The sequence below is a fragment of the Hemicordylus capensis genome, chromosome 3 (assembly GCF_027244095.1).
Source record: "Hemicordylus capensis ecotype Gifberg chromosome 3, rHemCap1.1.pri, whole genome shotgun sequence".
Classification (NCBI taxonomy): Eukaryota; Metazoa; Chordata; class Lepidosauria; order Squamata; family Cordylidae; genus Hemicordylus; species Hemicordylus capensis.
Genome location: NC_069659.1, coordinates 152,728,050 through 152,749,039, shown reverse-complemented (window position 1 = coordinate 152,749,039; position 20,990 = coordinate 152,728,050). Strand labels below are relative to the sequence as shown.

The following is a 20,990-nucleotide window of genomic DNA, read 5'->3' as shown; positions in this document are numbered from 1 at the left end:
ATTGTCTAATGGCGCAGTGGGGAAGTAACTTGCCTAGGGAGCAAGAGGTTGCTGGTTTGAATCCCCGCTGGTATGTTTCCCAGACTATGGGAAACACCTATATTGGGCAGCAACGATACAGGAAGATGCTAAAAGGCATCATCTGGTACTACACGGGCGATGGCAATGGTAATCACCTCCTGTATTCTACCAAAGACAACCACATGGCTCTGTGGTCACCAGGAGTCCACACTGACTCAATGGCACAACTTTAGAACAGAGTTCATATTTTTAAAAATGTAATCAAGTTAATTGGCACAGTTAATTAGGTCTCTGAGGCAAGCTCATGCCACAATACATTGATCAGACTTTTAAGAGCAATATTTGGGCACAGTTGGCATAACTCTAAAGACCAATATTACAGATGACAGAAGAGATTTTAAAAAAAAGAGGTTCCTAGATGGTAGAGGTAGTCCCTGGGAACACAGCTTGCCTTCACCTTGTGTAAGGAAACCCATCTTGGTGTCAGATATCTCACAATGTCTCCTGGTAAGCACAAGTGAAGTCATGGAGAGAAAAGTGCTCTCCATCACCCTTCTTCATCCCTCATCTTGGGCTCAAGAATCTCCTAGCCCCACAAATCACACATCTGCTGGACCTCCCAACCCCCTACATCCCACATCTGTTATGTATTCCAATATACAATGTAAAAATAAAAATCACTCCCTTTTTTGACACTTAAGAGCAGCTACATTATCCAGTGATAAGTTAAAGATGGAATGCAAGAGTACCAGATGTCCCAATTTTCATGGGACTTTCCACCCTGAAATATAAAATTCCCCTCTCCTCTTGGCAGGAGCCACTGGCTCAAGACCTGCAGATGCAGCACCCTCCTAGCCGTGGAGTGTGGGAGGGATGCACACTCTGCTTCCGCTCTGCACTGAGAGAGTTTCAGATTCCTGCAGCTGCATCATATGTGATGAGGTATCCAGAATGAGGGACAGGAGGAAACCGCTTAAAGAGCAGCGACAACACTGGGAATAAGATGACATTCAGCTAAGGAAGGAAAGAGGCCTGAGGAGTAATGATCTTCTCCAGAGACACAGGCAGGGTCATAGCCATGAGAAGTGCGAGAGAAGACAAAACAGCAGATTAGGAGAGACAAAAAGCATATGTTTCCAGATCTGCTTTCTTGTCACGGAGGCCTATATTTTGCTTGGGTGTGTGGAAAGAGGTCATTTAATTCAGGATACTATATACATGATCCACCTTGAAAAGCAGTCTACACAAGACTATTCATAGTGTGATGTACCTGAATCAGTTGCTTGTGGCAAATTAATGGCCTGAAAGTGACATCAATTCCTCATTCCTTGTTCTCATTTGCTCATTCCTTTGGCAGTGTGAACTGGTTTGCAAACTTTTGCATGTGTACCTTTAAAAGCAGTGGCTGACATACCACATAAAGGTATGTCAGCCCAGTAACAATACATGCATGTTCTGCAACTGTGCAAATGCAAAAGATGATACATAGAGTAAGTCCACTGGAAATAATGGCCTTATGCTTGTGTAACATTTTCATAATCTTTACATTCGCACAGTTGCACAACTTGTGTGCATGCAGGGCTACTGGGCTGATGTACCCTTGCTTGTGTAACATTTTCATAATCTTTACATTCGCACAGTTGCACAACTTGTGTGCATGCAGGGCTACTGGGCTGATGTACCCTTTTGCAGTATGTCAGGCAGTATGTGATTCTTAATACATTTTAAAAATATGTATAAATGTTTCCACCTGCCTGGCTGCCTGCAGGCAATTCTTACTCAGCCCAAGTGTATGGGCAAGTGGCTATCTTGTGTAATAGTGTTGGCTGTCTTCTTTATAAGGCAGAATACTAGAGTGCAAGTGGGGAAGAACTCAACTTGAATCTGATAAAATACAACACAAAGTCCATTTAAAGGCTTATACTGTGGTAATATGTGTTGGGTTAAAGGACTTTGCGCTGTCTCAGACAGTGGAGGACAGACTAGTAAGTCAGAGGGCTAGAGAGTCAAGACATTGGTCACCCCTTCTCCACTGCTCTGACACGATCCCTTTGATATGTAGATTGCTAATCTCAGGGATTAACTTCCTTCTTCTCTCTCTTCCCTACCTGCCCTTCTACCTTGCAACATGGCAAGCTCCTCTCCCTGCACCATGTGTGCAGAGAAGATGCAGAATCCATCTGCATCCAGCTAGATAGATAGATTAGAGATCCTAACTCCTCACTTTCCTATCTAGAATGGAGTTCCTTAATAAATGCCTTATATATTGATTTGAAACTATGAATTGGCTCCAAGTTACTTTACTCTCAGCATACACGCATGCCTAACTAAATTCCTCTGTGTTATGTCTCTGTGCACTTTGCTATAATGAGAAAGGGATTCTCTCACCACAGAGAATTTCCAACAATATATGCAGCAAAGAAGCAATTATATTCTGCACATATTGCATTTGCAAGTTCACGTCCAGTGGAGTTTTTCAGAATTGTGAGGGGATTGACTCAGGTCCCCTCCTCTCTGAACTTGAGTTTGGAGTCGTCGTCATCCTGCTGTGATGCCTTTAATAACCTTTTTGTGGATAAAATATCTTGGATTTGGGCCTACTTGACCATCACTGTCAATGGTAGGAGGGTCCAGTAACTCTTGTTTGATTAGAATGGATCAGTTTCAATTTATCACCCCTGAGGATGTAGCCAAGCTTCTTGGAGGTGTTTGTCTTACCACCTGTCCTCTGAATCCATGCCCAACATTACTTATATCACCTAGTAGGGAAGCTGTTAGAGATGGCCTAGTTGACATCATAAACACCACAGTGGGGGAGCACAGGATACCTCCCTGTTTAAAGGAGGTAATTGTGAGGTCTTTACTTAAGAATCCTGCCCTAGAGCCCTCCATGTTGCATAGGTTGGTCTCCAACCTCCCTTGGGTGGACGATGTGATTGAGAGGGTAGTGGCTGATCAACTACAGGTAGTTTTGGAGAATACTGATTATCTAGACCCATTTCAAACTGGTTCGGAGCAGGCTATGGGGTTGAGAAAGCCTTGGTTGGCCCGATGGATGATCTATACCAAGGAATCAACAGAGGGAGTGTGACTTTGCTGGTCCTTTTGGATCTCTCTGAGGCTTTTGATACCATCAGCCCTGGTATCCTTCTGAATCGTCTGTTGGATTTGGGAATAGTGGGTACTACTTTGCAATGGTTCCATTCCTATCTCTCAGGCAGATTTCAGATAGCATTACTTGGGGATAGTTGCTCTGTGAAACGAGAGCTATTGTATGATGTCCCTCAGGGCTCCATCCTATCTCCAATGCTTTTAACATCTACATGAAAACTCTGGGTGAGCTCACCAGGGGATTTGGTGCACGATGTTATCAATATGCTGATTAAACCCAAACCTATTTCTCCATGACATCATCATCAGGAAATGGCATAGCTCCTCTAAATGCCTGCCTTCAGGCAGTAATGAGTTGGATGAGGAACAATAAATTGAAGCTGAATCCAAACAAGATGGAAGTACTCTTGGTAACGGGTCGTGATTTGAGGGACATAATAGATCCTGGATTAGGTTGCACTCCCTTCCCCACCCCAAGGAACAGGTACATAGCTTGGGAGTGCTTCTGGACCCAGGCCTCACCCTTGTGTCTCAGGTGGAGGTGATGGCCAGGAGCACTTTCTATCAACTTTGGCTGATACAACAGCTGCATCCTTTCCTTGAAGATAATGATCTCAAAACTGTGGTGCACTCACTGGTAACTTCTTGGCTTGACTATGTGCTGTACTTTGTATGGCTGCCTTTGTATGTCATTCAGAAACTTCAGTTAGTTCGAAATGCAGAGTCAGATTTGTCTCCTTGGTTTCTCAGAGAGAACCCCCCCCCCACTGGTGCTCCATCTTTCTAAATTCCATCAGGGTAGCAGCATACCTCCCTGCTGCCCTGTATCCAATGCACCTGTGTATGCTGGGCACAGGCACACAGCCATCGCAGCCACGCATGTACACGGTGGGCACATGTGTGTGCTGGGCGAGACAGGCACAGTGGGTGCAATGGGCATGCCCAGCGTGCACAGGTGCTTCAGCTACTTCCAGTTACTTCCAATAAAGGTGGCAACAGGGTGGCAGGGAGGTATGCTGTTGCCCCCATGGACTTTAGAAAAAAGCAGCGCCAGCAGGGGAAAAGCGGAGGGGGTAAGTGCTGTTGGAAGTTAAAGGACTTTGCGCTGTCTCTTTGTCTCAGACAGTGGAGGACAGACTAGTAAGTCAGAGGGCTAGAGAGTCAAAACATTGGTCATCCCTTCTCCACTGCTCTGATGCTATCCCTTTGAAATGTAGATTGCTACTCTTAGGGATTCAACTTCCTTCCTCTCTCTCTCTTCCCTACCTGGCTTTCTACCTTGCAACATGGCAAGCCTCTCTCCCTGCACCATATGTGCAGAGAAGATGCAGAATCCATCTGCATCCAGCTAGATAGATAGATTAGAGATCCTAACTCCTCACTTTCCTATCTAGAATGGAGTTCCTTAATAAATGCTTTATATATTGATTTGAAACTATGAATTGGCTCCAAGTTACTTTACTCTCAGCATACACGCATGCCTAACTAAATTTCTGCTGTGTTGTGTCTCTGTGCACTCTGCTATAATGAGAAAGGGATTCTCTCACCACAGAGAATTTCCAACAAGTGCACCCTCCCCTGCCCTTAAAGCTGCACCCCCTCCACCTTTGAACCACCGCCACCCATTTCCTTGCACATCCCTCGTTCTTTGACCTTGGGGAGCAATGCCAATCTCCCACAGAACCTCATCTTGCTTCTTTGTAATGCCAGGTCAGTTCAAAATAAAACAGAAATAATCCATGATTTGATTGTGGGTGATGCAGCTGACCTGGTATGTATTACAGTGTCCTGAATGGGGGAAGCTAGTGGTCGGGTTTGGTACCAGCTTCTTCCGGCAGGATACTCTTTTGTAGAGCAGGTGAGAGGACATGGGCAGGGAGGAAGAGTGGCTGTGATCTATAAGAGTAATGCCCCCCTTACCAGGGTTCCTGTCAGGGAATTGGCCTATAATGGATGTGTGTACCTATGTCTGAAGACCAAGGATAGACTGGGACTTCTGTTGGTGTACCATTCACCCCACTGCCCAACGAAGTCCCTAACAGAGCTGGCTGATGTGGCTTCTAACTTGGTTGGAGTCTCCTAGACTGGTAGTTCTGGGGGACTTTAATGTTCACTTCAGAACCAATTTGTCAGGATCTGCTCAGGAGTTCATAGAGGCCATGACAACTATGGGCCTATCCCAATTGGTCTCAGGACCAACACACGTTGGTGGTCACACTCTCAGTTTAGTTTTTTACTATGAACAGGTAGAGGTGTTCCATGAGTGGGGACTCATGTGATTTCCTCATTGTCATGGATGGATCACCATTTGGTTAAGGTTGGACTTGCAGCCTCAATCCTCCTCCGTAGGGGTGAATGACCTATTAGGATGGTCCACCAAAAAAGGCTATTGGATCCAATAGGATTCCAAGAAGCTGAGAAAGGCTTTAAAGTTGGTTCTGCCAGTGATTCTTTAGATGCCCTTGTTCAGACTTGGAATAATGAACTTACTAGGGCAGTAGACACGACTGCTCCTAAACACTGACCCACTTCTAAATTAGTCCCTTGGTATATGGAAGAACTATGGGGACTGAAGGGGCAAGGTAGATGGCTTGAGCGCAAGTGGAGAAAGACTCAGCTTGAATCCAACAGGTTACAACACAGAGCACACTTGAAGATCTATGCTCTGGCAGTGCTTGCAGCCAAGAAGCAGTTCTTTTCTGCCCGCATTGCTTCTGCAAGCTCACGTCCAGCAGAGCTGTCTAGTGTTACGAGAGGGCTAGTACATCCCCCTTCTCCCCTGAATGAGTACTTAGATAAATCAGTTACCTGTTGTGACATTTTAAATAAGTTTTTTGCAGATACAATATCTTGTATTAGAGCTGAATTAGACTTTACAGTTATTGCAGAGTCTACTGTGGAGGTGTCCAGCAGCTCCCCTTGTGTGGTTAAATTGGATCACTTTCAGTTTATGACTCTGGAGGATGTGGACAAGATACTTGGGACACTTCACCTTACCACCTGTCCTCTGGATCTTTGCCCAACATGGCTTATACGATCTAGCAGGTAAGTTATTGGGGAGGGTCTTGTTAAGATAATTAATGCTTCTCTGAAGGAGGGCAGGATTATTATTAGACCACTTTTGAAAAAGCCTTCATTGCATTCCTCAGAATTAGGCAATTAAAGGCCTGTCTCCAACCTCCCATGGTTGGACAAGGTGATTGAGATGGTGGTGGCAATTCAGCTCCAGGCTGTCTTGGAGGAAGCGGATTTTCTGGACCCATTTCAAACTGTCTTTCAGGCAGGCTATTGTTTTGAGACAGCCTTGGTTGGCCTGTTGGATTATCTCCAATTAGGAATTGACAGGGAGAATGTGACTCTGTTGATCCTTTTGGATCTCTTGGTGGGTTTCGATACCATCAACCGTGGTATCGTTCTGGGGCACCTGAAGGAGTTGGGAGTAGGAGGCATAGCTTTGCAGTGGTTTGATATCTACATCTTGGGTAGGTTTCAGATGGTTTCACTTGGAGACTGTTGCTCTTCAAAACAAGAGCTCCGGTATAGAGTTCCACAAGGCTCTATACTATCTCCAATGCATTTTGACATCTACATGAAACTGCTGGGAGAGATCATCAGGGGATTTGGTGCAGGGTGTTATCAATATTTATTTATTATTTTATTTATTTATTATTTATTTATTTAATTAATTTATGTACTGCCTGACTCCAAAGGCTCTAGGCGGTTTACAAAAATAAATACAATAAACAGAGAACAAAATCAACTATTAAACAACAATTAAAATGTAAAACATTCAAAGATTACAACAATTAAAAAATTTAAACAGCAATTAAAATTTTAAAAAATTCAGAGATTATTTAAAGCCTGGCTTTAAAAGTGTATCTTAAGGGCTCTTTTAAAGGCTGGTAAAGATGTTAAGACACGCATGTCTATGGGGAACACATTCCACAGCCCAGGAGCAACTATAGAGAAGGCCCACCCCCGAATCACCACCAGAAGAGTTGGTGGTATACGGAGATGGACCTCTCTTGATTATCTTAATATGCAGTGGGGATCATGCAGAAGAAGGTGCTCTCCCAGGTAGCCTGGTCCTAAGCCATTCAGGGCTTTAACGATACTAGTACTTTCTGTTTTGCCTGGAAACGTATTGGCAGCCAATGCAGTTGCTTTAAAACAGACATTTGCTTTAAAACACAGAAACCCCGGAGACCAATCTAACTGCTGCATTGTGAACCAACTGAAGTTTCTGAACTACATACAAAGGCAGCCCCACTAAGAGCGCATTGCTGTTGTCAAGCCTAGAGGTTACCAAAGAGTGCACCACAGTTCTGAGATAATCATATTCAAGGAATGCACGTAACTGTCGTATCAACCGAAGTTTATAGAAATCACTCCTGGCCATGGCAACCTGAGAAACCAGAGTGAGACCTGGGTCCAGAAGCACTCCCAAGCTATGTAGCTGTTCCTTCGTGGGGAGGTCCATCCCATCCAAAACAGGAAGATCTATCACGTCCCTCAAAGTATGACCCCTTACCATGAGTATCTCTGTCTTGCTTGGATTCAATTTCAATTTATTATTCCTCATCCAGTCCACTACTGCCTGTAGGCAGGCATTTAGGGGGGCTATGCCATTTCCTGATGATGATGTAATAGAGAAATAGATTGGAGTGTCATCAGCCTACTCATAACACCACGCTTCAGATCTCCTGATGATCTCACCCAGCAGTTTCATGTAGCTGTTAAAAAGCATTGGAGATAGGATGGAGCCCTGAGGGACACCATATAATAGCTCTCATTTCAGAATGAAACTAAGCTGCGCAAGCTGCCCTTAGTCTCTAAGGTAAAGTGTGCTGTCGAGTTGGTTTTATTCCTGGTGCCCACAGAGCCCTGTAGTTTACCATTGCCTCCTCCTGTGCAGTATGAGATGATGCCTTTCAGCATCTTCCTATATAACTGCTGCCCGATATAGGTTTTTCCCCAGACTATGGGAAACATACCAGTGGGGATTCAAACTGGCAACCTCTGGCTTGATAGTCAAGTCATTTCCCCACTGTGCCATTAGGTGGCTTAGTCTCTAGAGAGTATATATCATATGTCTAATGGGTCCCATTGTTTTCCTGATGCACATATATCATGTCATATGCTCTGACCAAAAAAATGTACTTCTGTACCCTGGCAACCACTTGCAGCATGTGTTATTACCACATTTCCCCTTTTCTGTTCCTCTTAGGGCCCAGCTATGCAAATCACATGGTACAGGCTTCCTAGGACTATACCACTGCAGAATGGAGGAAAATAACTCCCTAACCTTGGGAAACCAGCATATATCTGTTAAGTTCACAAGGCATCTCATAACTCCTCACATGACAATTTGCTGTAGTTTACTTCGGGCAACTGTCCACCCAACAAGCTAAGCATAGTTCTGTGGTCACAGATCTACATCTCACTATGAAAAGCATAGTCACCATTGACTATGACTATGGCTATGACCTGATTATGAAAAGTACCATAGTAGAGTGCTTTTTTCTGGTGAAGGAAAGGCCCAGGGGCTCCAGAGAGAAAGAGCTATTCGGCAGCATTTCACATTTCAGAAATGGCCATGAACTCCCAGAGCTGTCCCCACAATCAGTGCAAACAGCTGCTATTGGAACCACTATGCAAGGCATATTCTTTCCAAACTATGTTACAAGGGGAAACACAGGCTAAGTGCAAAGAAAGGACAGCCAAATGTTATGTAGGTAGTGGGTGTGTGTTAACCAAATTGCATTTGGGACAATATTGCTCAGTACAGCTTTTTGCTCACCCCTCTATCAGGTCTGCCATTTTTGTCTGGAGATTTAAGTATGCATCTCATCTCTCTTTTCTACAATTTGTCTTTCAATAAAAGCAATGAAATCAGACCCTAAAGACACTCTGTATTTGGAAGGTGCTAACATATCCTCATATACAGTATCTCTTCTGAGAAACTCTAGTTTGATATAATGGGTGGGTTTTCCAATACTGTCAGGACCCTCCCCAAGGACACTGGGGTCTCCTGGGAGAACGAAGCATCGGACAAGAAGCTAGAAAGGAAGGGTCATTCCTGATGCAGGGCCAGACCATGAAACCTCTTTCAAGACCAACAAGGAGCCCCTCAATGAGCAATGAGAGGCTCCTACTGGCCAGGAAACTTCCATGCCAGATTCCCTGGGCATTCCTGTAGAAAAACCCCAAACAGGCAGAGTCCTGCAGCCTGTTACTGCTCCCCACCTCACCCTGGTGGACCTGCAAAAACTGTGACACCCCCACACAAATAAACACAGCTCATCAGTTCACGAAGTATTGGGCAAGCAAGGTGCTTAACAACCCCACTTACCCTTCATCTTACAATCCCAGGCAGGCGGCAAAAGCAGGTGGTTTATGAAGCCCTTCTGGGCCACCATAGATGGCCAGTGAGCTATATTTACCTTGGCAAGTTACAAACTCCACAGGCTCAAGACCCACCAGGGCAGCCCATAATAAGGAATGCAGAAGCCATTGGAAGGCCCAGGATCACATGGGAAACATTCTGCTAGCACCACAATGACCCCCTCCGGTCTTGATGCTTTCATGGTTCTAGTCACTAGAACCTGCCCTTCCCATCTAATTTCTACATTCATGGGTTCCCTGAGTGACATGGGATGGAGGCACAGCAAATCTGTAGCCAAAGCGCTTGCAAAACATAAGAATTGTGCCTTGCATCTCTCATACTCATAAATCATGCAGTTGTACTGGATTTCCATGCTTAGAAGTTGTGCAAATGTATTGGTATGGCTTTCTAAAACTTCAGAGTAAGAAGCTAATTTTTGGCAATGCAAAAATAATGCATCCAGAAAAATATTACCCCCTCACCCAAATTGGCTTCTTGACTCTGAAATTTTAGAATACCAAGCTCCCCTGTATAGATCTTTTCATCAATTGTTTATTTTTAATTTCATAATTTGAAACGTTAAGAACTGAACAAAAGACCAAGACCCATACAGCAGTGCCTCTGGGATCTGTGCAAGCCATTCGACTTAAAACAAATCTGACTTCAGACTCTGCATTGCTTGGCCATCCTGAGCTTCTTGAGTTTATGTTGGCCAACCCCTGTTGTTGCCATCTTCTTGAAATGCTTTATTTTTGCAATGCTAGTCAGCTGCAGGTGAGGGAAGGAATTTAAAAACAAATTCAAATTCCTTTTGGCTGAACTGAAGCAGAATGGGGTGGATTCCATGAGCATTTCTGCCCCATGAAAAGCTCCCGCCTTTCCCAGAGATCCTTTGGAAGGATCCTCTAGCAGATTAGAGTTGCCATATTCTGGCTTTCCAAATGGGTGTGTGTGTGTGTGTGTGCCCCTAATTTGCATATTATGTAAATTGGCTTGAAAATAATTTTTCAGCAGAATAGTGACTGCATCTTTTGCTCCATAACTCCACTTCTACAAGGGCTAGAGCTTAGATTTTTATTTATTTATTTTTTAAAATGAAAGCTGAAATCTGGGCAAATCTGAGTGGGCTAAGCAATCTGGGTAAGATGCTTAAAATCCAGGTGAAGCCCGAAATTCTGAAATCCCCCCAATGAATTTGAAGAGTTCTGCCAATGTTTTGCTGAACTTCCCTCCTGCCAAACCTAGTCCCATATCTTCAAACTCCCAAATATATTTTAATCTCCCAAAAGTATCTTTCCTCTCCCCTAAAATTTTTTTTTAAAAATTAAGTGAGGAATTGCTCCTCAAGCTTCCCCTCTCTCTGCATCCCTATCCGCACTGCCTTGCTTGGCTGCCATTTCAGTGTCAGTTTTTGTATGAAAAACAGCCCTTCTTCTTAGCTACAATCATGTTGTCACACAGCCAATCTATGCTGGCCTTGGGCCGAAATAAACAATACATACAGACATACACAGCCAATCAAGTCTGGCTGCACAATAAGGCCATTCTCATGACCAGCTATACCCAGGTAGGGTAGCCCTACCTGGGCATAGCCCTCTCATGAGAAGCACTGGGATCGCTCCTGATCCTGGCCCTCACAACAGGGTACTCTGGGTATTTTACCCAGGCTAATAATGGAGTAGAAGCGCATGAGTGCACCCTTCTATCCTTCTCCCCATCGTGTCAGTGCTTGGGCAGCCTGCAGCCCGAGTGTTCACAAAACCGGGCAGCATGAGTACCCGGCTGAGGGGGATTCCCTCAATGCATCCCACTCCTGGCATGGTGCAATGAGGAATGGTGGAGGACTTCCTCCTCCAGCTCCCGGCTCTCCTGCTCGGCACCATATGGCTCATGTGCTGCGTGAGCGGCAGAGCTGCCTGTACAACTTTGATCGTGTGTGGGGAGACAGGTAGGAGCCTGCCGCCCCGCCATCCCTCCCCATCCCCACCTTTTCGGGCATGAGAATGACCTTAATGATGTCATGGAGGGCAAATGACACAAGTTAGGGCAAAATCTATTCAGAAAGCACTGCTCTCATGCTGGACGGGTTTTCTGTCTTCAGTGATGTCGCCACATATCCACATTGGATTGCAGCATCACTATTACTAGGGAAAACAAGGGCTACTTTTCACACAGAAAATGAAGCTGAAGTGGCAGCCAACTGGAGCTGTGAACTGTGGCAAACTAGTGCAAAAATGGGGTCTTGGGGGAAACTCGCCACCCCCTGGCAAGTCCTCTCTTTCCTCTGAAATGGCTTGCCAGAGAACAGCTCAGCCTTAAATCCCACTTACCAAAATAATGCATTCAAAAGCCAACGAGGAACATCAAAAGAATTACTTCATTTCCCCCGTACGTTAAAAAAAAGTCTACTGTGTGCAGATATGTGTGAACTCATTGAAATCCATAAAAATCCATAAGAGAGGCATAAAAATATTTATGACTAAACCAATAAACTGAGTGAGAGCTTTTAAAGGTGCTTATGGAATGTCGTATTTTGCAAGCAAAGACTTGCACAGCCATTCAGTGTCAAAACAAAGTCTGTGAAACATGATAAGATCTGTCATATTACAGCCAAATTAGTCAAATAAATGGAAAAAACAGGAATGTAATCTGAGGTGAACTAATATGAAGATGCATTACAGCTGGCTGCAAAGGTGTGTTTTCCCCCCAAAAAAGCAAATTAATTTCTAAAAAATTAATTACACCCAGCACGTGAAACACAGATCCCTTTCATTGCAAATGTCACTCCACACCGTGCTAGGTACACAACAGCCAAGAAGTGTTTTCAAGGAAAACTGGTTGCTTAAAACAACTGTTGCCACCTAGTCATCATTTCCTTTCAATTTCATTTAATTAAATTGACATATCAGCGAAACCTCAAGGTGCTTTGAAGGGTATCAATATAAGATCCTAGTCATCAAGAATCGAAGTTGCTTATGTCTGTATAGTGCCATTCTGGGATAGGTTCCTTGGTCATGCTAAAGTGTGACATATTATTAGGACAGCTCTAACAAAAAGTTGGGAATTCTATCAGATGGATGGATGTTTGGTGTGTGTGTGTGTGGGGGGGTGTTGCATATTATGAGGACTTCTTCTGGGATGTGGATTGCAATAAAATGTATTTAACAATACTGTGGAAATTAATAATTGAAGGTGGGGCTTATACCAACAGAGGTGTCTGGGAAGAAGAACTCTCTAGCCATTATGACTATGTGTTGGGTAACATGGCTGAAGCTCCTGATACTATGTTGTATCAGACAATAAACCAGTTTACTTATCTCTGAAGAAGTAAGGCCTATTCTATTTTTAAGGCCTAGAGGTATGAGTATTACAGTTACAATACAGTTGTGTGAGCACATGTATGCATGCACATGCACACACAGGTATGTGGTATGTCTTTGTGCACTCTGTAATGTGGTTTGGGCCATCCTGTGTCAGAACAATGGTCAAGTCTTGGCCCCACCACAGCACCATCCCCAAGTACAGCACATTACTTTCCCCCACTGGAATGAATAGCAGCCATTCACCTACATGGGGACAAGATGTGCACTCAAAAGACCCCACTGGGGTAGGGACTCAGCCTCACACTGCCCCTGATGCACCCAGTGACTCCAGTAACTGAGAATCTATTTTTAAAAAACATTTGAAAACCACTTTTTTTATCCAAGCCTTCTCAGGTTTTTAATTAAAAATACTGTTTGTTAATTTTATGGTTTTTAAATTATTGCATTGTTTTAATTTTGATATATGTGTTATATGTTGCCTTGTTTTAATTTTTATATATGTTAGCCGCCCAGAGACGTATGTTTGGGCGGGATATAAATTAAATAAAATAAATAAATAAATAAATAAAATCAACTCAGTTTCTTTCCCCGTAGTTCCTCATCTGTTTGGCCCTATTTCTGCTTCTTGGGCACATTAAAATGTGTGAGGATGTTGGACAAGCAGAGCAATATGTCAAGAACTTATACATACAGATGCTGTAACTACTGTCACTGCACAAGCTTTCAATGGAGAGGCCTCATCCACACTGAAGTTTCAAAAGCACTTATGGACTGCATTAAGGTAAGCTTATTTGCTTCTATCAAAACAACACTAAGAAGATGCAATATTTATTGCTCCTGAAATGTGTTCCTGAGTGTGGATAGTTTATACAGGCAGACAAACCTTTGCTTTTACTAGGAAGTTTTAAAAAAAATTAAAATGTCCAGAGACATTTTTAAATGCCAGTTAAGACCGTCTGCAAATAATTTAAGCTGCTGTGCATGCACTTGAAACCACTGAATTCTAATTTGATTTAAACTGATTTAAGTCATTGGTGGAGTTTTTTGCAAATTGTCCAGCCAGATCTGCATTCAGGGATGGCCCTTCCATAAGGCAGGGTGAGGCAGTCGCTTCAGGAGCAGGTACAGGGAGAAACGTAAGGGGCAGAAAATGCCAGGCCACTGCCAACATGGGAGCCTCCCACTGTTCCCTCTAACAGGGATTCCCAGATGTTGTTGACTACAACTCCCAGAATCCCCAGCCAAAGGCCATTGCCTTTGGGGATGCTTGGAGTTGTAGTCAACAACATCCAGGAATCCCAGGTAGAGGGAACACTGGTGCCACGCCAACATTCACTATGACCACCCTTCCACATCCCCCTTGGACACACTATTCACTTTCCTTTTCTTGCCCTGCTGGGGCATATTTTTTCTCTCCCACTTCACTCAAGCTAGGAATGCCCCTGCCACCCGTGCCTGGCTTGGTGGCATCATCTGAGAGTGCTCCTATGTTGCCACTACTGCCTCAGCAGCATGGCCTGAGAATGCTGAGCACTCAGCTGTAGGTGGGGAGAGCACCATATTGTCCTTCACTTCAGGCAGCAAAATGTCTTGGGCCACCCCTGTCTGCATCTGAATAACTTCACTCTTATATCTTTCCATGAAGATGAATGCAAGTCGGGCGTTCTAAACAGAATACACAGATATTCTTCTAATTGTCGCAGGTAATATTAGTATATAACCAAGTCATAAAGAGACTCCCTGGCCGCATTCAGACATAACAGCTAACTGTAGTTAATCTTGGCTGGGGTTCCAATTCTTAACTTGAATGCCACAAATGCAGACGTTCTCCAAACCACAGCCAGGCAAACTCCAGATGCAGGAGAAGAGAGCCCCTCCCTGCTGCTCAGCCTCCGAGCATGATCCCAGCCTGCTCTATGGCCAGACTGTGGGGAAAACATCACCGTGACAATGGCTTGGCCATGATTGGCCACAATCTCCAGGGTGACGTGCCGAGCACAATCGTGCATTTTCAGAGTGCTCCGCCTGCCCGTGGCAGGGAAAGGGCATTCCGAGCCCTTTAAATGCCCTGTAATGTCAGTGCCTTTTCTCCCAGCTATGGCAACGCTGCCACCTTCCAAGTCACCGCACACCCCCAAAACACTACGCCAACACAAATTCTTGGGCGGTTTTGGACTCTTGGGGGTGGGGGTGGTGGAATTCTGCTTTCATTGTGGGAGGTGAGGCGGAAAACCACATTTGCTAGCATGGGATGTGCAGATGGGGGAGGACAAAGGATGCTGGGGGATCTGTCCCACCATGACCAAGGAGGACGTTGCGAGGGGAGACCCCGGTAGAGCAGTCCAGGCAGATCCATCACAAACCCACTGCAAGTAGCTTTGCAAACCCACTGCAAGCAAAGGAACCAGTGGGCTCACACTCTCATGAGAGGGTCATTCTATTGGTGATATGGCTGTGCTTTGTCCACCAACAGGTGATCTCCACCCTTGGACTGCGAGCTCACGAATTCAGCTGCCCACTTAACCACCAATGAACCCAAGGTGGCCCCACTATAATGGGACCCTCAACTTTCTCTTTTAAAAAACAAAAGAAGATTCTCCACTACCTCCCTTTCCCCAAATCCCTCTGAAGCCTTGCATGTACCCCAGAGGAGATCCTTGCACCCCATGTGCCCATATATTTGCGCAAATTTAAAAATCCTGTGTCCACTCCCTCTGTGAACCGTATGCAGATGAGCAGGCATGGTGCATCATGGGAGAGGGCCCTCTCCTCTTCTCTCCCAGCCCCAGGGCAGAGGGGTCAACTGCAGGGGCTGTAGGCGAGGGTGCACTTGTGCACAGGTGTGGATGGCCAGGCAGGGTGCTTGTTTCCATGGGACCTTGGCCGCCATCCTCGGGATCAAGAAAACAGTCTCTGGGCTATCCCTGCCTGCCGCTTCCCAACACACAGCAACACAGCACAACTCTACTTAGAGCACCCATGGCCTGACACTCTTGTGAGTGGGCGTAGTCTGCATGGACTTTGGTGCCCATCATCATCACACGGGAAGTATATCTCAAAAAAACTAAAGTGATTCTGATCCTGCTGGCCCTCCTCATGAGTAGGCCTGGGTTGTAAATCGCTCCCCACCCCCCAGGGGAAGTGGCTGGGCCCCACTCCCCCACCCTTTCTTTGTTTTTAAAAATAGAACCAATCCCTCTAAATCCCCCACCCTCCTTTCCTGTGCAGACTTTTGCAAGCACCCAGATGACATCTTGATGCTCCATGTGTCATTGCCTGGATGGGAGAATAGAACTGGCACAGACCTTTACACCCAATCATAATCCTGGGTCATGCTCCATCTGTGTGCCATATGCTGATCTGCAAGCGTGAGGAATCATGGGAGAGGGGAGCTCCCATTCTCCGGTCACCCCAGGACAGCGGGGCAGCCATTCCAGGACGCTGGCAAGGGCACACATGTACACATGGTCGGGAATGCTGGCGGGGGGACAGTTTCACAGGACCTTCTCTGCACCCCCCAAGACTAGGAGAGCAGTCTCCAGGGTAGCCCTCCCCGTGGCTCACCTGCACATGGCAATCTGACTCTATTCAGAGCTCCCATTGTCTGATGCTCTCGTGAGGGAGCTCTTGGGGAAAGGGGATGTGTTGAGGGTGTCCCCATGGCCTTTCCCTCTCATGCCTGGCCAGTGAGCCCTGGGTCAAGTGACTGGATCATTGAAAAAGATTGATCCTGGTGACCAACCTTGATCATGAGTAAGGATGGGGGGCACAAACCCCCCAAAAGGGGAAGGGGCTGGCCACCCCTTCCCCAACCTCTCTGTGAAAAAGATAGAACTTGCCTGGCCTGCTATGGAATCCCTGCTGGGGGGCTGTCTTTCAAAGCCTGCCAATGGCACTCCCACCCAAAACATTCACATGGATGCTGTGGACAAGGGGCTGTGGCACAGACCCTTGAACCCATTCAAAATTTCTGGGTCTGGCCTGGCATGGCACCATATGCAGATCTCCAGGTGTGGTGGTTCCTGGGATGACCTCCTTGGGACAACTGCATCACCCATGGGGTCACAGGCAGGGCTGCACATCTCCAAATGGGCAGGCAGGCTAGCAGGGGGCATATTTTCGCAGCAGCTTGGCTGCGGTACCCAAGACATGGAAAGCTGTCTCTGGGGCACCACTCCCAATAGCCGCCTTCCAAAAAGCAACCTTTAGAGCTCTAATGGCCTGACACTCTCGTGAGAGGAAGAAGGAGATGTTTTGCCGTCAGGCATCAGTAGAGTTTTTGCTGGGCAATTCTCTCCCCTCCCCTCTGATGGTCCTTCTGATGAGTTGTCTGGGGGTGTCCCCGTGGCCTGGCACTCTCTTGAGCCATGGTTTTTGGTGCAGGCTGTTGATGACGCATTGCCAATCCAACCACCTGGCCCTGCTCATGAGTAATCTGGGGGGGGGGTGGCAAAAAAACCCCACCAAGGGGAAGGGGCTGGGGCCCCGTTCCCCAGCCTACATGTGAAAAAAGTAGAACTTTAATGCTCCTGAATTCCTGCTTGTGGCAGCCCTTCAAAGGTGGACAGGACCACTTCCCGCCGCCACCCCCGGCACTGAAATATTTGCTCCCAGGCCCAAGAGGGGATGTGCTGAACTTGCTGGCTATCTCTGCCATGAGGGGGCCATTTGCCAGGGGATGCCTTTTTGTGTGGATTGTGTGGGCCCTGGACATGGACCTTTAAATGCATTCAAAGCTCCTGGGCTGGGCCCAACATGGCATCTTTTGCAGATATCCCAGCACATGGATTCCCAGGAACTGAAAGCTCCAGTTTCTTGCTGGCCAGGGACAGTAGGTTTGCAATTCTGGGCCATGGGCAGTGGCTCGCATCCACACATGGTGTGCAGGCTGGCAGGGCGCAGGGTTTGACAGCAGCTTGGCAGCAGTCTCCGGGACTGGGACCGCACTCTCCCAAGTGCCTGTCCCCGCAGCTTCCCTGCACAGAGCATCCTCCCTCGCTCCCTTTAGTCTGCCACTCTTGTGAGAGAACATTCTGTGGGGTGATGGCTTAGCTCTCCAGCATGATTATGTCCGAGATGGGACATCACAGCTGGCCGCCCCTTCCCCAACCTAATGTGGCCGCCCCTTCCCCAACCCAATGTGAAAAAAGTAGAACTTGCTGCTCTGCCCTTTATACCTGATCCTGGTGACCCCCTCCCACCCTGGGCATTTTCTCCCCTCCCAGTGCTGTGAGGGTGTGCCCTGCTCATGCTGCCACTTGGAGTGCTTGTGCTTGTCAGCATACATGAATGTTGCTCCCTTCTCAGGGAGCAAAGCACTTAAGTGTCCATCCTGTCATCCTCTGCCCTCACCCTATAATTTGCCAGGTGGGGGGGGGGGAAGCAAGGGACAGAGTGGGAATCGGGGCTGCCCCTGAGCAGCTGCATGGCTCAACAGGCTGGCCAGTCCAGGAAATCCTAATTTTCACTTCCTAATTTATTTGATGATAACACAAGGATAGACTTGTGCTCCATTCCCATTGGGTATTTTTAATTGCCTTGCCCTCTCATTTTCCTCACTAGATCCAATTTCTTCCATTAATTGTGTAAAAGGAGTAAATGTTATTCCTCCTTTAGGACTGAAATACTCTTTCCTGATATAAGCTGGTGAATTTTCAATCCCCCCCACCCCCACCCCCCACTCTTTTTTGAAAAAGAAGGGAAGACTACAAGAGGAAATTGCTTTTCTGGCTAGTAGCCATGCTGAAGCTGAGAACATGTCTTTTAGCAAAGAAAAAGCATCCCAGTGAATAGTTTGCTTTTGAAAGGCCCAGAGACAATCCTTGCAGTCATTCAGTACAAGCTGCTACTAAGGCTCTAATGGAAGAAATAGAGACAACTTCCCATGTGCAGTTTGGTGTACATCACATTAAGCAGAAAGCTGCTTACAGACAATTAACATACCACCAATCAACATTCTGAATCGCTTAATTAAAGGAAAAGAGACTTACCAAATCTATATTTGGTCTATTTGCTCAACTCCCATGTATATCTCCAACTATATAGATGATTCATGCAATGCAAAATTAATTCATGGGATTTGTGGCCAGGGGATGTGATGATGACCATTAGCTCTTTTTGCAGTCATAGGGTTTTTCAGATGGTCTTCTAGGTTTTAAGGGGGGGGTAGAGGGGGAAAGACTCGTCACTGGCTAATAGTCATGGTGACCATGGCCGCATTCACAAGTAACGTGAAACCAAGAGTCCAATGGACCCATAGTTCCACTCCCCACCCTGCTCTCCTGTCCAAATTCAGACGCCACAGAGAGCACTCTCTCTGCAGTCAGTGAGACTGCAGAGGGGAGGGGGGACTGACTGTGTAGGCTTCCTTCTGGCATGAAGGACAGCCTGGACAGTCTATCACAGCTAGAGGGAGGGAGGAGCTTCCTTCCTCAACTTTGGTCTCAGTAAACGCAGTCTGCAGTTCCAAATTGGGACGACAGGCAGGCTGCATGGAACCTCGGATTGGAGCAATGAAACTCACTACAACCCAAGGGTTCAGAATGCAGTTAAAAAACTGAAACCTAGGGTGGGTTGCCTTGAGGAACTGGAGTTGTACGCATTCAGACGTCACGGTGAGAAAACCTCCGCCCCCTAAAACTCCAGTTCTGCATTATGTGCGAATGCAGCCACAGTGGAGCATCTATGTTCAGAGATGGTATAACTTGGAATATCAGTTGCTCGAAGGAGAAATAGCAGAGAAAGGGATTATTCTCATGATCAGCCAAAATCGGGCTAGGAGAGCCTAGCCCGATTTTGATTGATCGTGTGAACCACCGGGCTCGCAGGCAAGCCCAGTGGCTTACAAGCGGCTAGCCCACATTTTAGCCCTCCCCTTAGCCCAGGTTTGCATAGCGAGCACTCCGCAAACCTGGGCTTTCTGATTGTGAATAGCCGTGGCGCGGCTCCATGCTGCAGCTCCACGCCACGGCTACTCACAAGGAGATCCCTGAAGGGGAGGCGAAAAGCCACCTCCTGGCTCCGGGGTTCTCCCCAGTATGCGCTGCGTGCTTGCGCAGGGCATACTGGATATTTTGGGGGCCTCGCAGCCCCCAAGCTCCCCAGCCCCCGCCGGCTCCGTCACAGAGCTAGCAATCGTGTGGGCGGCCGATTTGGCCACCCAGGGCCCCCGATGGGATCGTCTGCAGGGAGAGCAGGCTTATCCCGCTCTCCCCACAAAAGTGGCAAATGTGGGTCTCACTGATCATGAGACCCACCTCAAAGGCTACTGTCATGATGCCCTGATCATGGGCTTCTTCCCAAAGGCATCTGGGTGCCTATTGTATCAATATGGTACTTGACTGACTTATCAAATGAATTTCTCGCATGACACCTTCACCCTATTTTTTTAAAAATAGCACGTATAACCCTACTGACCACTTGCACCCCCGATCTTTGCTGAGTACATCGCTATATCAGAGCCACCTCCCTCTGTACACTGCAGTACAACAGATATCAGAGCATCAGTTCCTTCCTCTAGCAAAGGAGATCACAATGGTATAGAGAGTAAAACCTTTGGGTTTTGCTGCGAGCCTCCACCTGGAGACTCCTAGTGCTTTTCAGATGTCCAACTGAAAGTTGATGCACTGTGTAGCAAGTCTTATAATCTCTTGGAGCAAAGGGCATCCTAACTCAACTTCCAATAAAACAGCAATGCGGTAGCACAGGCAATATAGGAAATATGTAGGAAATTTCATGTAGGAAATGAAAATCTTCATTTCAGCAAAACACTGGGCAAGGTTCCCTGTGATAGCAAACTGGTCAAAAGTGGGCAAGATGGCAATTTATTATTTCTTTATTTATTCATCAAATTTGTATACCGCCCCAAACTTTCATCTCTGGGCGGTTTACAATAACATAAAACCAGTTAAAAACATATACAAAAACTTAAAAACACTTCAACAATTTAAAAATAACCAGAGATTAAAACCCAAAAATATTAGGAAGCTGAGGAAGCTTGGGCGAAAAGATGGGTTTTCAGGTGTTTTTTGAAAATTGCCAGAGATGGGGAGGATCATATCTTAGCAGGAAGCGCATTCCACAATCTCGGGGCAGTGACTGAGAAGGCCCTTCTCTGTGTAGCCACCAAATGAGTTGGTGGTAACTGGAGA

General features: G+C 46.3%; 1 long non-coding RNA gene across 1 annotated transcript in view; it reads left to right on the top strand.

Annotated features, from left to right (window-relative positions):
* The window catches only part of LOC128351637 (uncharacterized), a 33,551-nt gene that overhangs the window by 6,166 nt on the left and 6,395 nt on the right, over positions 1 to 20,990 (top strand). Inside the window, exon 2 of the long non-coding RNA XR_008319926.1 lies at positions 13,435 to 13,621. This is a non-coding gene — a long non-coding RNA (uncharacterized LOC128351637). The remainder of the gene's footprint in view (positions 1 to 13,434; positions 13,622 to 20,990) is intronic.